This window comes from Halyomorpha halys, unplaced genomic scaffold, assembly GCF_000696795.3.
Source record: "Halyomorpha halys isolate HHAL.00 unplaced genomic scaffold, Hhal_1.1 Scaffold116.1, whole genome shotgun sequence".
In the NCBI taxonomy this organism is placed as follows: domain Eukaryota; kingdom Metazoa; phylum Arthropoda; class Insecta; order Hemiptera; family Pentatomidae; genus Halyomorpha; species Halyomorpha halys.
In genome coordinates this window covers 892,738-897,831 of record NW_027105704.1, presented here as the reverse complement: position 1 = coordinate 897,831, position 5,094 = coordinate 892,738, and the positions used below count along the sequence as shown (strand labels likewise).

The following is a 5,094-nucleotide window of genomic DNA, read 5'->3' as shown; positions in this document are numbered from 1 at the left end:
TGAGATGAAATACATTATAAATATTAACATATTTATTTTAGATATGTTATGAATTCTTTGTAATAATATTGCTAGCTTTGAATTTTTCGAAAAAAAAAAATATTTTAGATTTCTGTAATTTTCATAAAATATCACAAGCATGGTTTTAAGGGAGCAAAGTGGGTGAATTAATATTCATTAAAAAATGAATATTCCTTTACTAATCAAAACGAAAAGTACAGTTCTGAGTAATAAGAAACAATATAACAATACCAAAAAATACTTGCTAGTAAATGTAAAAATTAAAAGTTAACATAAAATAACAAAACCGTTATTAACACAAAAAATGGTAATTGTTAAAATTATACAATTTTTGGTTGTGTACGTGTATGTGTATTTCTTCTCTGGTGCTCCTGAAGCACAATTTCGGACCTGGCCTGGCTGTGAAGAAAGACGCGAAGTAGATGAAGAGAGAGAACGTACAGCCTCTTTTTTTACCTCCTGGCAAGCCATTTCTGGCATACAGGGTGTGGAAACACTGGGTTAGTGCGATGGTTCTGCGCATGTCACTCCAATAATCAACAATTTATTCTTTATTTCCTTATTATAAAATTAACTGTGGGGCTCTATTTAATTTATGGGATCATAAAATTTGTTCATTTGAGCTATGGTATAGCCGGGCGTACGGTTGAATGTCTTACTAATGGGTCTGCACCTTATCCAACTGCATCTGCCCCGTAGGTCCAGCCCTTCTGGTCCACTTCCATCTGGTGCCTCCGTCATTACACCAGCCTTCCTGGTCTTAGTCTGCGTCTGCATTTTTTCTTGGTGGCTCGCCGATGCCAAGTGGTCGAGCCCTTCTCAACGAAAAGTGCATTGAACCCATATCCTTCTTCCACTCGTAGATAATCTCCTTGAAGAAAGGATAATTATCTTCTTCCACCAGCCGGACGAAGTCCATCCCGTCCATGGCCGTACCATACCAGAGAGATTAAAGACGTTCGTATACTGTGACTACACTTTCCCTATCCTTTGATGTCCAAAAATTCTTTAGAGAGGTAGCCGGTAGCAAACACAAATCCTCCTCTAGGTCCTCTAACCTAACTTGTTACAACATTAGGAGTATAACATGACGAACAAGAGAGGAAAGAATAAACTGAAGCAAACTACATGTTTTTTATAATGCTCGTGACATAAACAAAACACTATTTTTTTAAAAATTTATTTAATACATTTTTAGTACATTTTTCAACTTTGCGGGTAATTGTTGAGTAACGGTCAATTAAGGATAAAATGACTTTATGTTGTATGTTGAGTTCGCAATGTCGCAGTACTTCTTGAACTTATTTTTCTACTTAATCCTTTGTCACTTTTAATATTGCTAACAAGTTACTGTTTTTCCTCATGTGACGGCTTCAGAAAATAGACGTAGCTTGACTATTTGGGACCAGGAACATATTTTTTTGAAGCCTGGAATGGATATAATTTTAGGACCATGGGCGGATTTGTTTTTGGGGCTTCGGCCGGATTATTTTTAGTGCTCGGAGTCAATATAATTTTAAAGTTTTGGAAGGATGTTTTTTGGGGATTCGATTCTTCGTTCACAAATGTTTATCTATTGATTTTATGCGCAAGATGCCTCGTGGTACAGCAGGTGTTCTATGGCATCGTAAACTGTTTGATCTAGCTATCGATCCTTTAGCTTGTACGAATAGTAAACATGTTACATTGAATATACAAGATCATAATTAGAGCTACAACTAAATGCAGAAACATGTAATTAAGAGAATTTTTTTTTATTTATTTCTATTTACAATTGTACCGTAGGATGATGAGAAAGTATGTAGAAGGTAGGAATCTATGGTAAAGCAGTCCCGGGTGCCAGACTCGATCAAAAGCCTGAAGAGAATTTAAACTGAACTACAGAAATAAAATATGAATATCCTGCATCTCTTGATCTGAAAAGGGAAAACATTCCTATTAGATGTTTAAATGCACTTAAAATTAAATGCTAGATGTGCTGATATTAAGTCTTGTAAAAAAATGGTATGCTATGAGTAAATAGAACTGATGTGAACATGGACGTGATATGTTGTCGGGATGGATCTCAGGCGAAACATTATGAACTGACAAGCTATTGCGCTAGCAATTTACCTAAACGTAGATGGGAAGATTGTGTTAGTTATGACCATTTGTTGGAATCAAAGAGAAATGGTTAAAGTCTGGGCATTATCGGTCTTAAACCTTCTGTTAAATTTTTAGAGGTTGTGATAAAACTATGGTCTAAGCTTGTAATACGGACTACCGAAGTTTCTCATGTACTGAACCCTTCACTATTCTGGCGAGAGGTTAAACACGATTGTTGGAGTAGTTAAATATAGTTGTGGAAGTTGGAGTCATTCAAAATTGAATGAATTTAAAAAAAAAATTATTTTCTTCTAGCTTTTGGAATTAGTGTCATGTAACTAACGAAACATCCTACCATATGAAGTTTTGATGATGTTAAGTTGATTCCGATCTGGATCTAATCTATGAGATGAAAAATATATCATTTTCCCGGAACTTTCAGTCCCCTAGGACTGAATTATAATTATATAAGTATAATTATAAAATTATACAACTGAAGCAGCATTTGTTTGACTTCACTATTATAAATTCATTAATTATATATAAAAAAAGGTGAATACTATTTTGAAGATTGCTCATTGAGATAATGGTGAAATAAACGATGTTTACAACACTTCCTAAATGGTAATTTTTCGATCTATATTTCCTTTAATTATTGTTTACACCATATAAACAAAGGGCACTTTAGAACATTATTAATTTCAATAGGAATCTTATACAATGATTTATTTATTTTTGTTAAATTATTTTTATCAATTTCTTTATGAAGACAGTAAACAAAATCTAAGGAATCATTTGTATTATGTTGTGTGTAGTGTTTTTTTTTTATTCATCGTAATACATATTCATAAGTTGGGATGATCAAATCTTTACATCCGGAAGAAACCAAACAGTTCAGTAGTGGCAAATTTGTTGTCTCAAAACACCTGTGCAAGTGCGTACTGTTTAAACATTGCTCTTATGTACTTTACAAACACACCCATCGGACATATTTAAATGAAATCTTGAGTGACAATGCTCGCAGTTGGTTTGCCACGCTACAATGCGGCTATCGTTTGTTGTGTTCATAGCTGTCATCTCTCTTGCCGCAGCTTTGGTAATTATAAATTAGTTTCATATTATAACTTATAAATAAACTAAAAAATAATTCATTGCCAAAATGATTTGACTTTAGTGTTTACATGTTATCTCCGTAAAACTGGATTGAAAGGTGAAGGGTTGCCCATCAACTGTTCGGGATTGATCAAAAATTGCAAATCTGAGTATCAGATGAATTAATTTTAACCTATTCATGAAGGAACTGAATTAGGCAGATGTTGAGTGAAATATAATTCAGATATAATACTTGAAAATTACATCTTTTTCTCGGAGACAAAAGGAAAGCATGGAGGACGGAAGTAAACGATCTTGCAATTATTACTCGGAGGTTCAACAGTATAAGTTGAACAAACAACTAATATTTGGTGCGTTACTGATTGATGACTAACAGTACACAAAAAAGAGTGTTCAATCCCACCACATGTCGTAAACTTATTTTAATAATAATATTGTGACATGACAAACTATTATTTATCCAGGCAAACATATGCCATCATTGTTGACACCGCCTTCAGCGGACCCAGCAACCATTCTTATAATGCCATCCCGGCAAAACAAGAAAATGAAATAGCCGGTATATATATATATATATTTGTAAATGCCTTTTCTTTGTTCCAGGAGGTAAGAAAAAAAAAACCTATTACTAACATGATAGTAGATAAAACTGATTAAGATAAAACTTCAGGCAGTAAATAAATAAAAATATATTACTTAGCAGTACTTAAAGGAGGCAATACTTCACAACTTGGAATGAAGAAATAAAACGGTGAATCGTTAAAAATTAATCTAATAGCACACTTAATTGTTGAGGTCCGTGTTGCCTTATTCTCGCCCTGCTTGGCACAATCTAACCCGATTTTACGACAAGTATTTAAGAGGGTGTTACAGAAATTAAAATCTGCTGAAAGTATATACGAATCAGTTTTGAAATCGTAACTTATTCACAATCATAATCAAGAATAATAATAGTATGAATTAATAGACTAGTATTTGAAAAAAAAACAAAAACAAATAAATCAACGATTATCTCAAACAGCAATAAGTAAATAAGCAACCAAGTTTTCACCAAATCAGGCATCACCAGGATTTTATTGATACTCTTTATGTACCTATGTATATGTACAATTTTTTTGACAATATTTATCAAATGTATTTGTTTAGTTATTTCAGAGATTATTGAAGTGAATCGAGCTATCTATATCTCTAGAATATCTAAATCGTTGATTGCAACTCTGTTGGAAAATCATTTTTTTATGCATGAATATCGTCCTATAATATATCCCCATTGAACGAGTTTAATGTTGGCTCACTCTAAATAAGCTTTATCACTTTTCTTAAATCAAAACCTATTTTTTAAGAAAATAATTGGCTTATTGTATTATTTTTGTATATGTTTCTTAGACTCTCAATGCTGCAGCAAGTGAGTCAAACGCCTTAGTGGACCATTCCCAATGGATTACAGATCTTACTGACGAACCAGTTGGCTTCGCGGACGACGACGAAGACGAGTCACCAGAAGAGTTGGATAGGGAGGGAAGATGTAAAGGGAGGAGGAAAAAGAAGAAGAAAGGCTGGAAATGGGGATGAATCTCTCTCAGTTTTACAATGAAGAGGAAGCTGAAAAACATTTTTAATTTGTCTTTTAACTTTTAAAATTATTAATTAATTATTAAAACTATTGATCATTTGTCTAACTTTCCACCTGGTCGGGATTTAATCTTGTGATATTTTCATACGCCACCTTTAATCCAACCACCCAACTATACTTATTTTCATGACTTTAGCTGCTATAAATGCAAACTAATGCCACTTTAATTTCCATAGAATATTTTCAAATTAATTATACAAATAAAAAAATATATAAAATTGTAAATTGATGCATAATAGAAG

At 33.0% G+C, this 5,094-nt stretch overlaps 1 long non-coding RNA gene across 1 annotated transcript; it reads left to right on the top strand.

Annotated features, from left to right (window-relative positions):
• Window positions 1-2,999: 2,999 nt before the first annotated feature.
• Window positions 3,000-5,081, top strand: LOC136797204 (uncharacterized). Its single transcript, XR_010845043.1, has 2 exons — window positions 3,000-3,202; window positions 4,606-5,081. It is a non-coding gene; the product is annotated as an uncharacterized lncRNA (long non-coding RNA).
• Window positions 5,082-5,094: the final 13 nt, after the last annotated feature.